This window comes from Chroicocephalus ridibundus, chromosome 7 (genome assembly GCF_963924245.1).
Source record: "Chroicocephalus ridibundus chromosome 7, bChrRid1.1, whole genome shotgun sequence".
NCBI classification, from domain to species: domain Eukaryota; kingdom Metazoa; phylum Chordata; class Aves; order Charadriiformes; family Laridae; genus Chroicocephalus; species Chroicocephalus ridibundus.
In genome coordinates this window covers 49259951-49284164 of record NC_086290.1, presented here as the reverse complement: position 1 = coordinate 49284164, position 24214 = coordinate 49259951, and the positions used below count along the sequence as shown (strand labels likewise).

Below are 24214 nucleotides of genomic sequence, written 5' to 3'. Positions count from 1 at the left end.
CACGAGCTTGTCTATTTCTTTTTAGCCTCTTTGTCTGTGTGGATCATGTCTGCCTCATAGCATTCAGCTGGCATGGATGTGGCAGCATTGCTGCTCTGTGTGATGCAAACTAGTGTGTGGGACATGCAAAAAATCCACATCATACCATGCTACTGTAAATCTACAGTATGCTTGACCAGCCTGCAGTGCAAAGTCTGTGCTCTTCTGTCGTCGTTTGTCTGTCCTAAGGCGGGCAAGTTAGACCAGTGCTTCATGCAAGCCCAAATAATTGGGTATTTCTCTTTCATGGATGAAGATATTTAGAAATTCAGTGTATGTGAGTAGGAGGAAGGAGACAGGAATGGTCAGGGTCAAGTTTTTGAGTGCTCAATTGATTAATCCCATCAATTACTTTGATCCAGGAGAGGCTTTTTGCTGGCAGCTCCAAGGGCCGCTGCAGCTGCCAGTGTTTGAGAGAGTGGGGAACAGTAACTCCCGCTCTCTCCATCTGTTGTATTTCTTCGGGATTAAAAATTGCCCTGTTCATCTAAAACCTTTCATTGGCAGTTATTGCAACTTTGGAGCTTTTGACCAAGAGCAGCAGAGCTCAGAAAGTAGAAGGTTCTTTTTATAGAGGAAAAAGTGCATGATTTACCTCTGCCTTATGCTCCAGCTCCCTCACCTGCAGCCCCAAGATTCATTAGGGAGAGAGCTCTCGGTCTTATCACAAGAGCAGAGAAACATGAAAGACTGCTCTCTTCTAATATGCAACAAAGCACATAATTAAAATTAAAAAAAAAAATAGCATTAACCATAAGGTCTTGCTGGTGTCATTTTCAAAGCCATGAAGGGATTTTAGAGTCTCCAAGATCTAATCTGTTTGGATTTCAGTACGGCATTAGCTACAGAGCTGCGTGGGAAATTATTACTTAAGCTGGAAATTAGTACAAAGAATCAGTTAGAAAACAAGCCCCATTTTGTGACGGTAAGGGAGATATTGGGCTGGGGGGAGATTAAGCTGGAATGCCCCCCGAAACAATGTGTATTGTACTGTAATTACAGTAGGAATGATTTAGAAATTACTAATGTTATTTACTGACGATGTGATGTTGGGGAGCTTTGTCAAATCGGGCAAAAGACCAGAACATCACACTGGAAGCAAAGGGTGGTCTTAGGGACTGAAATAACACACTATGAAATTTATTAGTATAAAATTCAAGTGAATCATTAGGGGCTAGTAATAAGGATTTCATTTATGAGGTGGGTCTTGTAATTTGGAAGTATGTGAAGAGGAAACCCAGAGCAATTCTACAGCCCATGCAGCAAATCATTGGCAGCACAGCCATAGTGTTTATGCTGTTGGTGGATGAGGCGCGGGTGAGGCCGTGTCTGCAATACTGTGCTCAGCTCTGGGCACCTGTAGTCAGGAAAAACAAATTAATGGAACAGCTACGGAGAATACCAGCAGGAGGATCAGGGAGCTGGACTTGGGAGAGGCAGCTGGAAGAATGGGCTTATTCTGCCCTGCAGGATGGGCACTGAGACAGGACCCCTGGCTGTATCATGTCAGGGGGAGAAGGCTGAAGAAGGAGGAAAATTATGAAATGCCATAGACAACAGTGATGCGAGTGTAAGGGCACATAAATTGACAAACATAGATTCTTCTAGGAAAAGGTTTCTGGCATTTAGGGCAGTTTAGAGAAGTTTTGGAACAGTTCGCTATTGGAAGAGTCATTGGCAACGTAGGTTTGTACTTTTAACATCATGTGTGTTGTTTAGGAAACTGTCTGTAAGACACAGTTGTCTGCTTTAATGATTGACAGATGTCAGTGGCCCAAGATAAGATTCTTCCTCCTTCTGTGTTAATAAATTGAAATGTGCCTGGCCTTGTGGAGGCTTTTTGAGAATGGGTATGTCTGTGCATGTACAATTTGAAGGATTTTTTTTTTTTCCCAGGTGTAAATATTTCAATTTCAGGGCTTGAAGTTACTTGTGAAGTATGTTGCTACAGGTACTTAGAATATTTCATGTTTAAGCCATGGCTATAATGAAATTGCTTCTTAATTCTGCTCCATGGCATTTGATACTGAGACACAGCAGCTATGGGAAACAGCAACTAAAGAGCACTAATTAAGACTCAGAGTGCTTTCAATAAACTTGTGTTGCAATGAACAAGTTAACTGACAAGGGAAAAAGACAATATTGCCCTCGAGGGAATGTGCTGACACAGAGATAACTCTAAGTAGTTCAGCAGTCTTTTGATTTGGAGGAAGCTATGAAGTATGAGTCTGGTTCAGTAACGTTTACATCTGATGTGTCAGAAGGAATAGCACAAAAATGTCATCACGTTAGAAAACAAAAAAATTCCAACTATGGAAAATGAATGCAGGAAAAGCAGCAGAAAGCGTAAGCAGGCAGTTATTGTTGCTGCTGCAGCAGAGCTGTGGCGCAGGAGGACAGCGGGGTTTGCAGGCACCGGGCGAGCGCCTTTCACGTGGCTGGATACAGAATATAACGAGTATCAGACACGTTCCATTTTACTACTTGTTTCAAAATACAAAACTTTTTTTTTTTTTGTGAAGATGCCATCCTGAGGAAAAAGAGCACCTGCTGTTCTCTGAAGGCGCTCCCCAATACAGGATTTGTTAAACTGAGGGGCAGAACCAGTAGTTTGAGCTGGGCATATAGCAATAGCAGAAACAAAAGGAATTCAAGAACTGCTTATTTGTAGTGTTCTGGGTTGCAGGGTGGTTTGTTTTTTTTTCTTATCTCTTGAAGGATGTAACCTTTACACATTATCAGAGTACGTGCCTGCAGTTTTGATTTGTGACTCAATTTGGTACAGGAATGTTGTTTGAGACCTCAGAATTTCTGGTGGATTAGAAGGTTTTTCCCCCAGTGTTATGCAAATTAATATATAGATTTTTCAGTATGAGTATCTGGGTACTAACAGTATTGATGTGTCCTCTCTGTAAAACCCTGAAATGAATTACTTCAGAAGCATTGAACTTGTTGGGATGAAAATGGTAGGTAGGAAGATGGTGACAAGGGCTTTTGTCAGCACTAGTGTCAGTACAGCCCTCTGCTGCCCTTTGCTAGCTGGCTCGCTTGTGTAACATTTAGAAAGTCCTTCGGTTGAAGCAATAGTTTTGGATCCGTGGGTTCTGGGGTTTTGTCTTCATGGTTTGCAGTAGTTTACCTTGGGTTGTTTGCATCAGCTTAAGGGTGTTGGTGATGCACTTGCCAGGGCCTAAGCTACAGGCCAACAGCTCGTATGGCAGCAGAGTGCAGCGCGTGGCCGAGGAATGCTGCGGGGAGGTACCTGCTCCCTCACCTTCAGGCTCCTCTTTCTCCCTGCATAGAGAAGGGGCTTTATTTCCAGGGTCTGTTTAGCACCGTCCATGAATACTAAATCCTATCTGTAAACAGACAAGAGGAGAAAGGGTGAAAAAAAAGGAAATAAAGGGGTAAACAGCTCACATTGTTCCTGTGCCATTTTCTGGTTTTCTTTTTTTTTTTTATTTTTATTCCAAAGCCCACAACTTGAGGTCATTTTGGGATTAATTGAAGCTAATATCTTTACTTCAAAGCAGCACAAGATCAAGCCAAATGTACATGCATAGCAATTAAAGATTTGGCAAGGTAATATGGATTGGCTTCTACAGCAGCAGCTTTCTCCCGGTGCTGTTCCACTGGTTCAGGCCTTTGATGTGCTTCAGAGCACAACTGGCTGGGCCTGTGTTTTAAACAAAGGAATGTTTTAGCAGTATATTCTGCAGAGATTGACTGTTGTGCTATAGTTAATAACTGTCTGTAAAATTGGAAAGGTTATGAGTCTGTAGTATGACTGGCTACTGGAGAATTCTGTTGATAATGAAGAAAATTGCAGGGGGCAAATTGAAAGATTTCTCTTTTATATTGTATAGCATCAGTATTCCTTCAGTGCTAACAAAGATGAGGCCAATTTAGTATAAATCTTCAAAGCAACATGTGTGAATTTATCTGTCCAGTGCTTATTACAGTTAGTGGGAATCATGTGGCTGGAACTTTGCAAGTGCTTTGAAAGTGCTTCTTTCATGGTTACATTATAGACCCCCATGTTAGCTGTTTTGCTGTTATTTTTATATTTCTTCATTTGTTTTCTTGACATTAAAAAAGCCAAAACAGTAAATTAATTAAAAACTGTATTACCCCTTCCAGTGTTAGATAGAGTAAAATACTCATTTTCTAAAGTAAATAAAATATGACTTATATGTAAATCAACTTGAGACACGAGTCTCTACTGTTTTAAATCCCTGTAGTATAAGACATGCTGCTTGTTGCACACTAATTAAGGTGAGCTAAAGTAAGAAGTAAAAATGTTGATCCAGATATGCATGTTTGAATTTTGGTCTCACTGTTCAGTTAGTCACCATGTCTGGTGACTAGTCTATATCTTTTTTTAATCGCTAGGAAATATTTGGTTCATCTGCTGTAGGGAAGAAGAAAGACATAATAAAAACAGGAACTTACAAGTAAGACAGGTAATGACCTACACAGATGAAAGTCTAAATTGTTCAAAGTTTGGTCTTCGTTAATATTTTGATTGTTGTCCTATTAAAATATATGAATACATATATACCTTGTATGCCATATACCTTATATATACCATATATGAAAAGCATGATTTTTTCCCCTAATTTGGATAAACTAGAGAAAATTTTATAGAATCATTTGAAACACAAGAATAATAAAAGGTTTTCAGTCTGGCATTAGGTGAAATGCCCTGAGTTTCAGGTGAAAAAGATGCCTTGGTTTAGGGGTACATCGATGAGATGGTCAGTGGTCTGTGCCCTGTGGGTGGCGTGTATATGACGGCAGGTGCCTTTTGTTTCTCCCACAGCCTTGTTTAGTGAGAGCCATGAGCAAAACACCCTGCAAATCCTCGCGCAAAACACCCTGCAAATCCTCGCGCAAAACACTGTTCTGAGTTTCTTCTGGTGGTCCTGTGAGCATTGAGCATCATATTTTGTCTTCTTTTTGATCAGAGGTGTGAGTCTGGGCTTGCGAGTCATGTCCATGTCCTTCCCTTCGACCCGGGCTTAATCCACAAAGGTTGTATGGGAATCTGGGGGTGCTTTTAAAAACTTTTAATCCTGAGACTGTTTGCTGTGATGGATACTGCAAAGTAGGCTATTCTTTTCCATTGCTTGGTTTCTGAACTTTCAAGTGCAGGTGGTTTGAGAGAAATGGCAGGTATTGTAAAAATTGGCAACCCAAGAAGTTTCTGTCCCACTGTCTTCAGTCAAAGGCGAAGTGTTCAATCCTCTTTGCGGCAGCACTGGCAAAGGCCAAAATCCAGTGTCAGATGGTGGCCTCAGGCCATCTCAGCTCAGTTGGTGGTGCCTTTTGCAGGCACTCTGTGCTATCCACATTATTCTCAGGGACAAGGCATGGTTTTTCACTTTGTTCTGTTTTCCCCCAGTCTGAAGCAAGCGTACAGGCCATGATTTAGCAATGAGTCTTGCAAGAGATCCAAAATGAACATTTTCCCCTCTGTACAAAAACCTAGAGGATTCAGGCAGGTGCTAATCATCCACCACCATGGAAGGATCAATGCTACTGAGGTTCTCCGGAGAGGCAGGGAAGGAACAGAGCTCAGTTCCCCAGTCTGACTGTTTTATTTTCCTTTCATCCTTACAGCTCTTTATAGGAAACCAGATTTTGACTAGTGAGAGAGGGGGAAGATACAAACATCCCCACGGCACAAGAAAGATTCTCAGGATTTTTAGACAGAAGATAAAGGTAAAAAGAGATGGTGGGCAGCTGCTTCACAGCGGGGAGGCTGTGGTATGTAGATTCAGTTGTTTGTTGAGTGCTGGTATCTCTGAGTTGCTGTTTAGATTACTGTGGCAGTAGCAGAAAGCGTTTGGGGGTTTGAGTCTGGTAAGAGGGTGGTTGTTCAGAGCTGTCACCCTGGAGGGAAGGAAATCATTCAGGGGCACTGAATGTGGGCGGTGTGGAGCAGGTACGTGCTGCCAGAACAATGGCTGGCACCCAGCTTTGCCGCAGGAAAGCAGCTTTGGTGTCTCAGCTTCCCACTTGCGATTGCTGTTGACTGAGGGAGGGAGATGAGAGGAATGGGCTATAAGAGCGGAATATCTGGTTTATTTTAAGAAAATATAATGCTGTGGAACTGCCAGTATTAAACGTACTTAGCACTTTTGCTTGGAGGGAAGAATGTGACATACAAGAGAAAAAAGTAGGGACATTGCAGGGAAAAGGCAAAATAAATACAAATGTTGCAGTTGTCGGGTTCTCTGTTTTGCATGCAATTCCAAAACGCAGTACAGCCCATGTGTATTGTGGATGGTTGTGTATTATGATTAAACACTGAGGTCTGGACTGGCAAGAGCAAGTTGCCTGAGCAAAATATTTTGTGCAGCCTACACAGTAGTAAGCATCTTACTAGGAGGAGTGAGAAACAAATCCTTTTGGAAAGAGCTGTTGGATCTCTCTTCCCTTGGAAAAATTACAAGAAAATTTTGTCCAGACTGTCAGATATGTCATACAGGTTTTGCTGCCAGTGTGGTGGTCTGATCCAAAGCCTGTGAACAGCCTGCGCGAAGCCTAGGACTTTCAGTGGATTTTAGATTATGGTGATGAGTAATCACCATAGATTAGAGGCTGTAAAGAGGAGGCCTCTAAGTGTGTAGAAGCTGCAGCTGAAGGAAGTGACTGGTCAGAAGGATAAGAGTACAGCTGAATAGGGATCTTCTAGAGGTCAGTAAAGTGTCTTTGTAGAAAGATGAGATATGAATGATGTGATAGTATTGATAACTTCAGGTGAAGTGGGTACTAAAACATGTAGACAGTCCATCTTTCCAACATTAATGCTGGAAGTAGTGCCTCTTTAACTTAAATTTAATTTTTCTTGGGCACAACTAATACTGTAAATGATTCTCAGGTCCTGGTCTGCATGCATCTAATCACAACTTAAGTTATGTACAGGAGCAGTTCACAAAGATGATGGCTTAAGTTAGATCTGAGTGCAGGTGTTTGTATGACCTAACAACATACCAGCTGGAGGAGAGGAAGAGTTTAAAGCAACATTCCTGCTTTTGTCGAAGACGAGGCATTTCTGCATTATGACCAGTAGAAGTAGGCTGTCCTCTGATTCATGAATTGATACAGGACTGAAATGATGGTTCTGTTTGTGTAGGACGATGTCTGAGAACCAGGAGAACTGTGTGGTCCTTCAGGACTGGTATAGCCTCAAGGAAATAAAAAGAAGGCTGAAGAATATTTACACATTCCTATGGTAACCTTTAGTTTGGCAATTACCAGTAAGGTGTTTTCAAATAAAACAAGGATTTCTATATTGTTACAATTCTCCCCCCCCCCCCCCCCCCCCCCCGGTGGCATTTCCACTCTTACAGTTTAATCCAAAATATTCCTGGTGGAAATATCCAGTACACTTGAGCTTTGCCATGTACTCTGTAGAATGTTAAGCATATTTTTGGTCAAAATGTATGTTGGGAAGGCAATTTTTAAGTAAGATTGCCATTATAGATACCGAATGTTGCACAATGGGTTTGTAAAAAGTAGGTATGTGTAGCCAGGACCAGGTCAAAGCAAGACTCTCTCAAACCTCTCAGATTCTGTGTGGCACAGGGAGCCACAGGGAAGGAAAGTTAATATGTGGTCTGCCTTGTGCCCCTCCTGAAAAAATTCAGCTGAATTGATTTTTTTTTTTATTTAATGTCATTACTGCTAGAGGTCTTTTTGTTTTTCTCAACGCCAGTGAAATGGCTAATAAAATCCTTTGACCCCTCTAGTCTGTGTGGACAGGGGGTACTGGTCTTCCAAGCTTGGTTTTGCTGACTTGTTGCCATCAGAACGTGGGAAGTACCTGGGCATAGTGTGTTCTGTGACTCTATGAGCAACGTCCTGTCACGGACATTAAGGAACTGCTAATGGAAAACAGAACACAAATTCTCACTCTGATGCACTATGTCAGCAGACTGAAAAAAGTTTAGGAGAATTCAAATCAGCTCCAGTATTGAGGTAACTACATTGTACTAACAGACACTGTACGTTCTATTACTTTAAAGCTATAGGTAAATTATTATTTTCTGCGGAACCCCCCTCCCTCTCATACCTTACTTGAAGTAATGTCTTAGTCTTGAAGTTAAGTTTGTCATAAGAGTTGTTGATGAAAATGATGTTGTGACTTTGTCTTCAAGCAAACTAAACAAAAGACATTAAGGTTGAAAAGCATTGCTATGGTTACCTTATTTAAAGGCAATTGTTAATAAAGGAGAGAAGATTGGAACGGAGAGAGGCAGTAATTGCAAAAGCATAGAAAAGGTTAGACTAGTCTTTTTCCTCAAAAGTTGATGTGAACTTACTTCATATTATGTTCATTAAATATCCATTTTAAGGATGCCCTCTTAACTCAAAGGATATAGCTAGGAGAAACCAAACTTAACAAGAAGTTTAGGTTTCAAAAGAGGACAGCATTCATGTTTTGAATTCCTGGGCCAAGGGCTTTGGATGGAGTCCAGTTAAGCTTTCGAGTGGGAGGTTTTCCCCCTTCTTTAGTGTTTTGAGAAGAGACAATTGGTTTTAAAATGGTTGCAATGTGCCTTTTAAATCAAATACGTTCTGACTTTGCTTCCCTGTTCTTTATCCTGGTGCATTACATATTCACATGGGACCAGAACCTTAGAAGCAAGGAATTTGAGCTTGAGCTGCTAGCATAATTTAAAACCCAAGCTTAAACATTTTAATTGCAGTCAGCTAACATATAGCCTCCAATCTCAGGGTAGTGTGTTGGCTTTTTAAAAATCATGAACGTGCCCACAGTCTCTGAAATGGAGAGAACTCCCTGCACTGGTAGTGTGGTTTGTGGTGACAGCAACTGTCTTTGCCTACACAAAGGCCCCAATTCAAATCTGCATAGAATGTTTTCTGGTTACTTCCTTTGTGGAGTAATATTTTTGAGTTCAGAGGAGTTAGACCAAAGCTGACTGATGGCCTCCATTTATGCAAAAAGGGCTTGTTTACTTTGAAAATATGGGTTAACTGAATATCAGATTTCATATTAGCCTACTTTATCACTTAAAAGAGGTGTTTTTCAGTTAAACTAAAAAGATATTACATACCAAAGGTTACAGAAACATGTTTTTTAAAAATTAAGTTAAATTAGAAATGACATTTCCTTTTCTAATATTGATGTTGTAGCGGAGAGTTAAGCTGTAAAAGGAGTCAATTAAATTCTCTGCAGCTTTGCTGCAAAATCCAAATTTAAACTACACAATATAGCAATCATATAAATGCTGGCAGTTTCAGACCACTCATTTCTGGAACCAAAGTGGGGCAAAAACATTAATCCAAACCCACGTTAATGAATAAATTCCTATGATGTCAAGATTCAAAGCTGAACACATCACAGGTTTAGTTTTGTTGCCAGGTTTCTTACTCCGTAAGACTTGGAAGGGCTGTTGGGAAACTACGGTGTTTATTGGTATTAAAAATGAGCACATCAGGTGTGCTCCAGTGACTCACCAATGCTTCCTACTAGTGCTGGCATCTTGTCTCTGTGAAGTGACCTACACCCCCCTACCCAGGAGTTGTAGATTTGGTTGATCGTGGTTTGCAAAGAGAAATCAGGGAGCACTTTCCCTGGTTTTAGACCTTTCCAGGGAAGAAACATTGGCTGAATACTAATTATTTTTTTTTTTAATTAGTTTATTTAAGCATACTGACTTCTGAGATTTTGATTGGATTCTAAGCTTTTGGCTGTAGGTCCTTGAGTTTTGGAAAAGCAAGCCCCAAAGACGCAGAGAAGGTCTTCTCTAGCTCTTATCACATTGCCAGGGTTTGCTGTGAGAGAAGTTTAGGAGCAGAGGAGGCTTTGGCAACCTTTTTTGGGGCAGAGGAGCCCCTTCAGGGCTGTAGCTAACACAAGTTATCTGACTTGAGAGCACAAATCCTGATGTTCAGTGGGACATCCCTATATGCTTTAGGGGCTTTGCGAACCCCCGTCTCCTGTGCTTTGCAGGTGCCTGTAGGAGAGGTTGTAGCATTACTGTAGGTTGGATCTGTGTAGCAGATTAGAATTTTACGTGTTTTTCCATTTGCAAAATGGTAGTAGGAGCTCTTCTAGCTGCACATGAGGCTGTTCAGAATAGGTTTGGGAGCCTGTTAGGCCAAAAGATCCCCAAAGATAAGCCCATAGATGAGCAAAATGTTTATCTGGTTTCTCCCCAACAGTTGCTGTCAGACTTAATGCTAAGGCTCATCTGTAATCCTAACTCTTGGAGTTTGTTCAGTAACTGCATTTTATAGCTTAATCTTTACCACTTGATTATTTAATGAAGATTTTTAAAGTCGTGTACTGAAGATTACCCTGCTTGGATATGGTTAAAAACGGCACAGAACTCTTTCCATTTATAAGTATATATTAAATATCTCCTCTCACGTGCTTCCTGCTCTGGCAGTATTTTGTAAGCAGTCTTTGTCCCCTCTGATCACCTCTGCAGTAGCCAAGACCCATCTTCTGAGACTCACGCCGTGCAGACCCAGGAGGAAGAGGAAGCGGTCCTTGTCCTAAAGAATTTCAACTCTCTGAAAAATGGTGATGAAACAGAAAAGTGGTGTTAATTTCAAGCTCCATTAGAAGCAAAAGGACAGATATTTATATCCATCTTCTCTGCTATAGTTGGGACCTTTGATGTTTTGTTTTAGTGTGGTGCTTAAATATTGGAATGAGGAGTGCTTTAGAGGTCAGAGAGGAAATGGGGAGTGAGTGCTTGTTAAATAAATGTTGACAGGAATCTCACATTAGACTTTAAAAAAAAAAAAGTTCCTATTGCTGTAGTGCCAACAGTACATTTGAGGGATGCTCTTCCCTCCTCTGGCCACTTTGTGATCAAAAAGGGTAGGTTCTGGCAGGCCTGTTCTGCTGACTGGCACCTTGGTTGTTCCTGCTCCTGCCTTAAGCATGAGTGTGTTTGGACGAGGGGAGAAGCGGGATCTGGCGCGGTGCGGAGGGGAGAAGCGGGATCTGGCGCGGTGCGAAAGGGAGCAATGGGACGTGCGGGGCAGCACACATGGCAAAGCTTCTCTCTACAGCTGAACCAGCAGACTGAAGAAGAGTTGCTGCCTCTTGGACAAATCCACCTCGGAGAGTTTGTTCAGCACAGAGTGCACAGCTCCATCGGAGCCCTAAGAGCTGCTGTGGCCTCTGTGTTTGGGACGCCAGGGGTCCCAGCTGTGTGCTCCTCCTCCCACAGTGTCACAGGGTGCTGCTTAACACCTCTGACAGACTGGGCTGAGGCTTCTGACACCACATATTGCATGTTTTTTATAGGATCTTTGTTTTATGTAATGTTTGTCTCCCGCAGCTTGACTTCTGTTGTGTTTATGTTTAATGCAGTTCTGGTTCCTGTTGTAGCAGTTTTCTAAATTACATCATGAGTGAGCTAAAAAGGAATATTTAAGAACAGCGCTAAGATGGTTTCCGCTGCTCTGTGCTGTTTGGAAAACCAGCTGTGCAGCGAAGAATAGAACTGTTCCCGATGAGAGTGTTTGAGTTTAAATACAAACATTTAACATGTCTGTGCTAGCTATCTGACCTGTAATCTAAACTGATGGGGTATTGCCCTAGGGCCACCCAACCACTATTCTTAAGTGTTGTAATTGTAACGCATCTTGGATAGCTGCCTGCTATTTCTAGCAGAGTCTGTAGAAGCAGAGGATTTGGTTCCAGTGAAACTAGTATTTACCGAAGCTGAAAGTTAATCTGATCCTATTTGTAGCTGGCATTCATATAAATCATTCGGACAACTTTGTGCAAGGCCTGCTCTTTATTCTGTGTTTATCCAGTGCCTACCCCAACACAATCCTGATCCATACCTGACGTTTCCTGATGTTAGTGCCTGACAATGTTTAATCCTAATGATGGGCCTGACACGTTTCATAAGTGTATGAGGCAGATCAAGCATTTAGAGCTGTTACCCTGAACATCTGTGCTGGCAGAGTTGTATCAACCAACAGTAAAAGAAGTGTTCTCCTAGGAAAAATGGCAAGTACTTGTTGAACTTGCTCTGCGGAGAACACTAAACCAGCCAAGTAAAGATATGCAGAGAAAAGAAACAGTAATTTCAGCTATAATGGAGTTGTATAATACAGGTGTATGCAAACTTAATTAGTGTTTCCAAATAATAGATTTAAGTGAATTTTTTTCTCTTACATAGAATCTAAAAATCCTAATGCAGCTATATAAACTCAATCTTTCACAATATAAAGGGTGTTTTAAATAAAAGCATATTTAACCATAAAATGTTTTGCAAAGCTGAGTGACTAGGATGACTTCCATTTTGTGTCTGAGGAAAACAAAGACTTGAAGAAATACACATACATCCCTGGAGGTGTTCAAGGCCGGGTCGGACGGGGCTTGGAGCAACCTGGTCTAGTGGGAGGTGTCCCTGCCCAGGGTAGGGGGGTGGAACGAGATCATCTTTAAGGTCCCTTCCAACCCAAACTTTTCTGTAGTTCTGTGATAGTTATCCTGGGTTTGTTTCTGTCATGCTACAAGATATGAGCATGGACATTACAGTAGTTCTCTTGTGGCGTCTCACTCCATGAGCAATCGCTCCACCAAAGCCCATTTTGATTTCAGGGGGACGAAGGCTGCTCCAAGTTGTTGGCAGATTTGTGGCAATGCTGTCTGGGCCCTGCTGGATGCACTTTCAGGTAATATCACAGGCAGTTACCAAACTGGCTGTTAAAACCACCTCCAGCGAGTTTTTGTTCTCTGCCTCTGTCCTGCTGCCAATGTTGTTCCAAGCAGGCAGCTTCTCTTCACATCAACTTTGTCCACCCGGTGCACTGAGGTTCCGGCCTGGAAGTCCCTGATCCTGGAATGTGTTGTTGCTGCTGCCTCATGCAAAAGGATTGACCCCAAGAAGTGCTTTGAGATTCTGATGTGATGATGGCATCCCAGGTAGGAAACAGAGCTAAGGGTAGCAGGGTGGAGGGCTGTGACGTTTGCATGTGCGTCAGGTGCAGCCGGAACTGGACGCCCACATTTTGGAAGGGTCCACCCCCTCATTTTATTTCCAGTCTCTTGTTTTGTCATGTGCGAAATGGGATGGTGATGTGATGCTTACCTTCCTCAGAAAATGCTTTCAGTTTCGTAGATGAAGAGTCTTTTATAGGACTGATGTATTTTATTTTTTCTGGGAAATCATAACTCAACCATGAAATTTCACTTTTTTCTGTTGCTAGCTTCAATCACTGGTGCTTTGCTCAACAGGAGTTCCCCTTGCTTCTCCATGTAAAATAAACATCATTTAAAGTCACTTTGTCGTTTTTGAATTTTAGAGTTAAATCTTACCGTAGCAGTGTCATTGCAGCTGTGATGTTTTAAAGATGTAAGAATGGCAAGTTTTACATTTACATTTAGCTCTCAAATTTTGCAAAATACAGACAAATAGAGGTAGTAACCGTATTTTCCGAGGAAGACGAGCTATTGCATTATTTTTAAGAAACTAATGTTAATAAATTCTGATTTTTTAAAAAAAAAATTATTTGGAGAATTCTATATACGGTGGATCTAATACGCCAATAGAGAGTATTTATTTTCCTCTGGTTTTCTCTTCTCTTTGGTTTTTAACCTACCTGAGGATGTTCTGTGACACAGCCAGCCATAATGGTACCAGCCGTTATAGTCTATTGTGTTAATAATCCGTGAATTAAAGCATCCCCCAGCAAGCTGTTAATGTGATGGATGGTATCAATGATGTGTGGTTAAAGGGTCCCCGAGCAGGCCTTGACACAATAGACCAGAGCGGTTCGGAAGGTCTATTGCTGTCAATGATCCGCTGATTCTATGAGTGTGTCTGGAGGGAGGCTGGAAAAAGCAACTTTAAGCCATGTCAGGTGTTGGGACTGCTGCTAGAAATGGAAACCTGGCAAGAAAAGCATGTGGTGCCTGGGATGAACCAACAGTAGGTCATGAGGAACGTCAGAGGAGGTTGAGGGTGCTCATCGCATTGCCAAGGATGAGAACTGAGAGACCAAAATACTTAGAATCCTCTTGACGAAGAAAAGCCTAAGTCTCAACATTAAAAATAGATGCTTTTTATCTTGCATATGATACAAAATCTCTTGTGATATGGTATTTTTTTATTATACTTTAGCAGCTCCAAGGAGTCTTGGATTAGGCCTGTATCACAACAGGAATACACAGGAGGCTATGTTTTGTCTTGCTATGACACCAGCTACTGTTGTTTTTGATCTGCAGGCTCTGAAGAGGGATGCTGCATCTTCTACGGAAGGTGTTATGAGTGCAGATTAGTTAGACAAGTGCTGGAGTGAATGCATAAGTAGTGATTTTGCATAATGAGGAATGTGAAATCCCAGTGGAGGTTGTTAAAACAGATAGACAGCCTGTGGTAAACAACAAGGAAGGTAGGCTTTGAAAACAGATGGCTTTGAAAACCTGGCAAATGACTGTTCCATACTTAAAAATCAGTTTTGTTAGTGGAAAATATCTTATTTAAAAAAAAAAAAAAGAGGAAAACTGAAAAAGCTTAGCCTGCATATTTTCATAAAGCTGAATGTGTTAATAAAGTTCTGTGGGTAACCATACATCATCTGTCTTTCCTGCTATACGTGTGTCTGATCGATGGAGGCAGTGGACTGAATACCCTGAAATGTTCTGCAGCGGTCCATTGGGCTTCGTTGTGCAGCGTCTTCTCTCTGGCAGATGTGGTAATCTTCGTTATCACTTTGACTCCCTCTAGGTGTGCACTTGTCATTGGGAAATTAATCTTGCAATCAAAGGGTTAATTCATCTTGAAAGACAGTCTATGAAATGGGAATATAGAGGGATATTCCTGCTAGTTGGAAAGGGTGCAGAGAAGCCCATTGCCATCTAAGATAGTACAGAGCTAAGGTTAGAGCTGGCCAGAAGATGTGTTTCTAGTTTGGAGCTTCAATACGCACCTGTTTTCCGTGTCTTTTATGCCTTTGGTGTAAGCGGTGGGAGGTGTGAGGCTGGGATCAGCCTCTGCTTTGGTCTGTTGCAAGTCACATCGGTCTGGTAGTGGTGAAACCTGTCTGGGGCTTGCGTTCTGTATTCTCCTGCAGAGTAGCCACAACATAAATTTGTATAGTATTAACTCCAAATATAATAGTTATTTCAGTATTTCCAGAGGCCCAGCCTAGGCAGCTCGCTCTTGGATTACTGACACTGAAGCACTCCCTTATTAGTGACTGTTAAAGTCCTCCCCCCATGGCCTGAACTGAGGACAGGAGACTGTTTTGGTAGAGCAATGCTCTTCATTCTTTTCCAGTATAACCTCTAAAAGCTTTCCTGTGTAGGTGCAAGTTACTCTACAGGCTCTGGGTAAATAAACTTTCATTTTCGTAGTTATTTGGTGACTCCCTTAGAATGAGCCCATAGATGCCTCTGTGGACTCAACTGCCAAGATAAGGCCAGTGGTCCCATTCCTTTCTGAAAAGGCTTGCACGTGCAAACGGGATTCCTCAGTCCCCATCTTTTGCTCGGGAAAAAGGCAAGGTCCTATGATTTGGGAATAAGAGATGGCTCACCCCATGTCCAGAGAAAAATCAGGGACACAGGGACTTGTGAAACACTTGCCCTGGCTGCCATGGCCAGTCAGGTGTGTGCAGTCAGCCAGAGTGATTACCCGGCCAGCAAACCTCCAGCCCTGGTGATGGCAGTTCCTGCTCTGAAACCCTGCCGTTCTCTGCCCTCCTGCTTCCCAGCTCATTAAAAATATGTTGAAAATGGGACTTCACCTGGGAGACTGGCACAAACCATGTTTGGCACGTGGCAGTGTGGGAGCGTGGGCTCTGTGGTCATTCACATTAGATGGGAGAAATAGGTGTTCAGAAAATAAGAGAAGCACATTTTAGCCACTTCATCTTTCTTCTCATAAATTAAAGGAAGTACTTGCGGAGTAGCTCATTTCTCAAGGTACCAAGTACGGGCGTCGAGAATTTTTGCCATTATGTTGTTTTTAATCAAAAAATGCTGATTATAAAACTGGATTTGTAGGCAAAAGAAGGTAGTGGATTTTTTTGCAGTAATTTCCTTTTTTGATTAATTTCAATGTGCCCTATTTTAACATTTTCAAAATGACCGAGTGGGCTGCTTTGTTGTTATTTGACTTTGTTATCAACATTTAAGGCTAAAAGTATTGGTTTTGGTTGAAATAAAAATGAAATGACTGACCTGGTTATTGTTTCCCATGGAGTTGTTTTGATTCTTTGACTTGTCAGGGTTTTGACTTTTAGCCGTGTCTGCAGATGGAGATCGCTGGGTGAGCAGCAGCTGCTAAGTCTGACAGGGCAGGAAACTGGTGTCGGTTTCTGCTTGGGGAGGACCCTTTGCTACATAGAGATGGATCACAGCTGAGAGCTTCTGCCGCTTCTCTGATGAGTTGGACTTTTTTCCTCTCTTATTGGGTATTTGTACCCATGACTGAGGCATTTCTAGAGCTCTGTCGGGCTCTGCATGATGCTCAGCATCATGTTTAAAAGCTCATTTTTTTCAGAGCCCTGCTTTTCGTAAAGCATTAAGAGTAACACTCTCAGATAAATTTTTCAAAAGCACTTCGGTTAATGGATTGAAAACTTCCAAATTTTGATTATTTTTGTACTTAAATAAGAGTTGAACTGTTCAGAAAAACCTCATCCCAAGTGTCTCAAGATCTGTTGTTTTCTACGCTGCAACAAACTGTTACAAATGTTTGTCTGAGATGTATGAAGATATTCTAGAATAATTGAGGAGGGACAGTGTGGTCCTGTCATTAATAGGTTAAGCAAAAGCCAGATGTCCCTGCGCTCAGATACTCACCTGATTTTTCATTTGGTTTCGGAGCTGCAGGGAACCAGGATATTTTATCTATGACGCTCCACTAGCTCTGCGATAATGCGAACCAAGACAGCATTTTTCAGTTCTTGGATTCCTGTTAGGAATGTTTATTACACATGGGGGCAGTAGCACACCATAAAGATGCTGTATGTTAATACTGCCTGAGTTGATTTATGGGTGTGCAGTATACAGTGGGATATTTAGTATTTGTTAGCTGGCTGGATGTTTGACAGATATTGGCAAGAAGTATTAACTTACATCCAAGTTTGTCTTAACTAATAAGTGATGAGCAAAGAGAAGTTTGTATTTGCTGTCTTAAAACGATCTGTGAATCTTTATCCTTCAAAGTTGTTTTTTTTTTTATTCCAACTTCCATACATGGCCACTTTCCACTGATTAAATGTTGCAGGTGCCATCAGACACCAAAAGTGAAAAGGCTGCTCTTGAGAACAACGTGAAACCATTCTTCTTGTGCCTTGGAATCAGCACTAGTACTAAATTGCCCTATTTCGTCTAAGGTATTTCTTAAGCTCCTTTGAATATATTTTCTCCCCTACAGTTAGTGGAAAAGTTGCTCTGCTTTTTTAAGGGGTAACCAAGTGCTTAAGTGCTTTGCTGGATGCTGGCCAGAGCCAGCATCTTGCAGAATAGAGCCCATGACAACTCATTTCATCCCAAAATCTCAGTTTTCTTCACAAACTCCAGTAAACAAAGTCTCCTGATAGCCTGTGAGTACTGTAGCAGCGGCAATGTCCCAGCTTCCAGATGGCAAAGAGAGTGGTTAAATGACTTGCTCAGGGGAGTTGGGAGATGAGTGAGGCTGGGCAGATGTAGGAGGCGGACTCTGGGGAGGATTTTGTTGGCTGGGTTTATTACATGTTTGTTATATTTATGCTGCTGCCTGGGTGGTGTGATTGGGACGTAATTGCCTGAGTCCGTCTGTTCTGCAAGGTGTTTTCTAAGAGTATATGTAGAGCTCGCCAGGGTGAGGATGGGGGGGATTTGGTTGCTCCATAATGGGTTATTTGAATGACATCGACCTGCTCCCAGAGCGAGTGGTAGGGCCGGGACTGCTGGGGGTGACAACTTGCAGAATGGTAGTGCTGATGCTTTACCGCACCTAGTCAGCCTTGACTCTTGAGGTGTGAAAGGAAATAATGGGAAAAAGAATAAAAGCAAGAAAACGAACAAACAAAAGCACTGAGTAACACCTTTTTTGTCCTTGCATTTGCAGTTTAGGTTAGTATTAGTAACTCCAGTCAGGAACTCACCTGAAGCAATTATCCAGGGACTTCCTAATAGTATTCCATCATAACACGGGGAGTTACACAGGGTACTATTTTAAGGTAATGCATTCTGTATATTAATCATTGGTTGTTATTGACTTGGTGACACATTGCTGTTGGTGAAATGAACTGTGATATAATTAGGAGCAAATAATACCCAGGCATGCTGTGCTAATTATTTTTATGTGAACCCAATTCATTGCTAATATAAATAGCAATATTAATCACAGCAAGTATCAATATTTATGCAGTATGCTCCCATTTAAGTGCAGCTGTAGTCAACAATGCTCGTATGTACACCAAAGAGAGAGGCATACAAAGGGTTAGTCTTTTTAATCACACCATTATGTGTTATGTCCATTACATGACACTAGGCAAGTTTTTCCTGTGCTTATAGCAAAGAACTGCAAGACGTTACTCCAGTCTGCTTCTCTGCAGAAGCCCCAGGTCTTCAGTATAACAAACTGAACTGCACTCAAAATAAATTTGTACTGATATCTGTTCATTTTCCCCTCCTCCCATTTCTGACCAGGTAGGCTGTTTGGCACCTCTGGGCCTGCTACTCCGATACTGGTGGGCACAGCAGGTGTCTTGAGAGGAACTCGTGTAGGAACGAGAAGCGCCTTCTGCTCTATTTCCATGGAAATCTCTCTGAAGATGAGGCTAATCTGGGTGAGTCAGGGTCGTCTTTATTTCTCTCAACCTCCTCGCCTTTAAAAGACAGCTGTCATACAAGTATGTGAGCATGGCAAACAGAAAACTCAGCTGCCCCAGATGGGTTTTCATTCTGTAAAACAAAGCCAGGAGAGCCTGTGTTTGGGTGCCAGCGTCTCAGTGTGTGGATCCAGGTGCTTTGCTTGTTCCGGTGGCTCCTGCTGGGATGCCATCTTTCCTATTACTTATCCGTTTTCCCAGGATCTTGTTTTTAAAGGGTGTCATGGATTGTTTCAGGTTCAGCCTTATGTTGCTTCTACACCCGCTCTGCAAAAAGCAGCGTTGGAGTGTGGATGTGAGCTGTGTGAACAGAGCTGGCCGTACAGACTGTGGCAGCATCCACGCTCGGAGGAGCCTGGGGCTGGGAAAAGCACAACTGAGGATTGGCATGTGATGCTGACCCTGGGCAGGGATGCAGAGTGCATGCTGCAGAGGTGCACTCAATAAATTAGACGATGATGTATGGCATAGTACATCACATTCTTGAAGGCAAGGCATATATACTCACCAGATAATGTGGAGCATGCGAAGTATTGAATATATCAAAGAAAGATTAATCTTTGTCTGGGAGTAACCCTGCACATTTTCTGTCTAGCTGAGACAATGCTGTGTAATTTAAAATGTGGGGGCAGTGTGTGTGTTTGCTTCCGTATTTGGATACGGGAGGAATGTTTGTGTGTGTGTTTCGTGTTAGAGGGTGTCAGGGTACACATCTGTTTCTTTTAATATTAAAAGACTTCCCTCTGTTATTTTGCAGAAGAAAATGTTCTCTTCGCATTTAAGGCCTTTTTCCTAAACGAGGACCTGTCCCTTGTGTGAAATGCTGCGTAAACTCAGCAGGGACAGCGTGTCCTGCCCCAACAGGGCTTGCAGACAAGTGAGTTTTATTCTCTCAAATCCAAGCAAAGGAAGCGGTGGCTGCAGTGTGTCCTGTGTCATCAGTAACTCCGTGACACATCGACCAAAAAGTCAAAGAATAGGAACTGACAGAATAAATGTTGTGTGGCAATTTGGCAAGGATCTGCTAAAAAATGGATGTTGTTCCAGGAAGGTACGTGTGACTGAAAGGTTAGTTAAAAATTTCCAATCTCTGTTTTGTTTGTTTTTAAGGACTGATATTTTGTATAGTTAAAATTGCTACAACTATTTTCACCTCAACAATTTGCATCTGCTATATTAACACGAAAATTTAAAACCTTGGTACGATGTATGAAATGATGATTAATTTACAGCATTTATCTTGGTTTACTAATCATTCTGGTTTTAGCTGATAATTTTATTTGTAATCTCCACAGTTAAATTGCCATAAAATATCATAGTTACAAAGACATTAATGAGCAGTTGAAAGGATATGACACATTGTAATTTAGGAATTAATGCACACACAAAAAAAAGCAAGTTCAAGAGAAAGCTACTAATACATGTACATTGTAGGAAAAACAAAGCAGAAAAAAAAAAAGCTGCAAACCAGAAGATAAGCACATGAGCTTTGCAGCTGTGTCACTAAATGACTGTTTAAAGATATGGTAAATTCCATTCTACCATCTCGGAACAAAGAGTAACAAAGGGCAGAGAAATGTAACAAAATAATCTAGTGCTGAGCATGAGTGGTACCAGCTGGCAAACATGCACAGTCCATGCCTGATTAAGCTCTGCCTTGCTATCTCTCATAATGAGGACAGCTAAAAAATGTCCCCCGTTAAATGAAACTCAGACATATGACTTCCACCACGGAGCTCCAAGAAAGGATCGGGACCTGTATTACCAGGTAATGCGGAACTGCGGGCAAGGTGCTCTTTGCTTGCAGTGCTGGTTTGTCCTAATTATAAGACATACAAATACAGGGCAAGGCCTTTGAAGACTGCAGTGGTCTCTGAACCACACACTGATCTGCTGCCTTCTCTGATTTCCAAGCCCGTCTGCGTACCCAGGCAAAGCGTGGCTGGGGGCTTGCACTGGTGGAGCTGGGCTGGGTACCACACGGGGATGCACCACGCACACGGGCCTCAGCCATGGCGGTTCACTCAGTGCCAGCTCTGTCGTGGTACAGAGCTCTGTGTCCCTCTGTCTTCCGCAAGTCCTTCTTGCTGCAGTTTAAACCTAGGCTGAGCACATCCATGTAAGCTGCTGTCTAAAGTATGGGAATATCACCAGTGCCAGCCAGTTTCTCTTCACCTGTGTCCCTTTTTGGGTACCATTGTCACCTCCCAACACCCTCATAGGAAGGAACACAGAGTATCTACAATCAATACAGAACAAAACTGTTTCATTTTCTTCAGAACAACAGCCAGAAGCTTAAGAAAGTGAGTAGAGGTGGATGAAATAATGAAGATAATGATACAAATTTTGGTACATTCAATATGCGTTTAAGTTTGTGGTAGAGATGGTTTATTTGTTTCAACCTGGCTACTTTATCTCCTGTAATGACTGGTCATTCTGGACTGCATAGATATGATTACCCTTTTTAGGTCACTCTAATTGTATGAAGCAGAAATTTAGTGTTATGTTTTCCTTTTCTTGACTATTAATTGTCTAGCTCTACTGAGGTGAACAGGGATAGATCCATTTCCTTCATGGCATGAGAGACATAAATTACATGAAATTAAGGAAGCTTTTTTCCCACTCAGTGCAGAAAACCCTTTGTTATGTGTTTGTTCTTCATAGAAAACAGTTAGTCATTAATCTTATGCAGTACAGTGGGGAATTTTATGATCAAGAAATCAAGAGCTCAACCATGCTTTCTTTGAAGGATGTTTTTACAAGGCACAGAATATCCCATGGCAAAAGTAATCCTTAACAATAAAGAGAAGAGTTGAAAGTGGTAGAGGTGGAGTAGCAGTAGCTCTTCCATTACTTTGAACTGTCTTGGGAAACGGCAACTTATACCTACAAAAGAATGGGAAGAGTTTGACGAATGGTGTGATAATAAGAGATGGAGCCTGTATCTTGACAGGTTGCGGTGTTTAACGGGAGCCCGGCTTGCAAACAAACTCATTTCCTTTCACAACACTGTTCATGGAGATGCGTGTGTCAGTATGGGTCACTGCTGTCACCCTGCTTTCATTCAAACATCCATTCTAAATAATAATGAACACTTAAGAACTAGTAGAGATTGCTTTAATTAGCTCAGTCCCTCAGGCACAACTATTTTGTGTATCTTAAATTCCCCAATTCTCTTATTTTCTGTTCTAGCATTGCCTTGATAGTACGTATGCTGCCATTCATGAGCGGTTTATAACTTAGCTGATTTAATTTCTAACAATGGATTTTAATTTAGAGTAATAAATATGTTTTCATTTAACCCCCTATAATGAGAATAACTAGTCACTTTTTCTGATTTGTTAATTTTCTGCAAGCATGTTACCCATGATAGTACCTGGCCAGGTGATTTCTTTGCCATTAACACCTGGGTGATTGAGTTGGTTACAGATAACCGCAAGATAAATAACCCTTGTGTTTCACCAGCCTCCCATTCAGCCTTCTGCGGGTTTCCTTCTGTCTGAGGGGCAGAGAGGCTGTATAAGAGAACATGTTTTATACCTGCCCGCGTCAAGCTGAGACTGAGCGATGCTCCTGCCTCTAGCTCTTGGCTCAGCACCTGCATCCACACACAGTCAGGCTCCCTGCCTCAAGCACGCTTCAACACAGGAGCGTCAGGATCGCGGGGTTACACTATAGTGCGGGATCATCAGAGTCTCCTGCAGGGAGTGCGCAGGATTGAATGGGAGAGGCAACGACATTATTTTTTTAATATTGGGTGGGTTTTTTTCTAGAACACAAAAAGCTTTACCCAGTAGCTTCTGGGCAGCTTTTCCATTTGTTTGTAATGTTCTCCCCATTGAAGCTGCATCCCAGTAATCAATAAAACTTGATTAAGGATAATAGTGAAAAGCAGCAGCCTGCAACCTCATTAAATGTAAAAACGTGTGGTGTGCTGACTAGAGTCAAATAATTGTGACTCAAAGGACAAATATGTGGCTACAGAACAGAAGAAACTGAAGCTGATATTTCCAGGGTTTTTTTTCCTCACCGACTTTGTCCCACAAGAAGGAAGCTGCCACTTCCATGAGCTGGACATGCCATTAAAGCTGGGCGGGAGGATAAACCCTGCACAAACAAGTGTCTCATTAAAGATTTGGTTTTTTCCCAGGTCAAACCAGAAGGATTAATTTAGAATGCCCAAGAAAACAAAATAATTAAGGAAAAAAATTATTTCTGAGGCTGAATGAATGCTTTGCCTAACCTCAAATGAGACACTTTATTTTTGTCTTGAGTAGTTCCTCAATATTAGTATCCGTGATTAAAAACAATTGACATTTTGGAGTGAATCGACATTCCAAATTTTTAAAAATGGAAATATTTTTTTCCTTTCTCTGGCTATCTTTTCAAGCAGCAGTGTGATGGAATTAGGCACAAGAATGTGAAGTGTTCTGTTCAGATTTGGATTCTTCCACTCCAAGAAGGTTTGAGTGCCACCAGCTCTATTTGAAGGTCTGTGGTGGAAAGAAACCTGTGTCTTGATTTTTGGAACTGGTGAGATTTCCTCTCTTCAAGTACGATGATAGAATTGGAAAGTTCAGGGTTGCCAAATGCAAATTTCTAAAAAGTGTCTTAGTGACTTGAATATAATCAACTATTGCCTTAATGCAGTTGTGGATTCCTTTGATGTGCCTTCTGGTTTCTGGATTGGTAGAGTATTCTTAGTTATTTCTCTTATCTTTTCTGGACCACCACAAAGGCATAATACTCCATTTTTCATTAAATGGGAGCATCACAGCTAAGCACCAGGAGCTGTGACTTTAAACAGTAAAGCAACAGTAGAAATCTCTAAGATAAGGAAGTTTCTCCTGGATTGTTTGGTGCTTCTTGGGAACATGGCTATCTGGTGAGAAAAGAGCCAGCATGCCCCAAACTCTTGCGGTTCTTGATGTTGAAATCCTTCAGACTGTAGGTAGAGTAAGGGGCAAACTTCATCTCTGGAGAGTTCTCCCTCGCAAGGTGGGCGTGATGGGATGAGAGGTTTGATAAGTGCAAGGCTTTGGGATGGTCTGTAGGTGGGCAAGGCTGGTTGCTGCGCTTTATCCCAGCAGAGTTAAGAAAGTCTTGGGGAAGGATTTTCCTTGCCCACGTTCTCCAGCGGTCCCTCTTCTCTCTTACAGGCTCTTCAGCTGCAGCATGTTGGAGCTCAACCATTGCGCAAGCAGTAGAGACTCATACTCTGTAAGGGATTAGTAAAATAGGTAGATTCCGCTCTCAGATCCATTGTAGCATTAAGGCAAGGTTCTAATTATCACATTTTAGAAAGCAAAATGAGATGTTAAAATAGAGGTACCTGAAGGAT

At 41.8% G+C, this 24214-nt stretch overlaps 1 long non-coding RNA gene across 3 annotated transcripts in view; it reads left to right on the top strand.

Moving 5' to 3' along the window:
- LOC134518340 (uncharacterized) overlaps positions 1 to 24214 on the top strand; it is an 87699-nt gene that overhangs the window by 9542 nt on the left and 53943 nt on the right. For 2 of the 3 annotated variants that reach the window (XR_010071934.1, XR_010071933.1), the window contains 2 exons: positions 18692 to 18831; positions 19631 to 19924. This is a non-coding gene — a long non-coding RNA (uncharacterized LOC134518340). Of the gene's footprint in view, positions 1 to 12643; positions 12721 to 12817; positions 12971 to 14666; positions 14743 to 17282; positions 17392 to 18691; positions 18832 to 19630; positions 19925 to 24214 lie in introns of those variants that run through there. The other variant, XR_010071935.1, reaches the window with a different exon arrangement.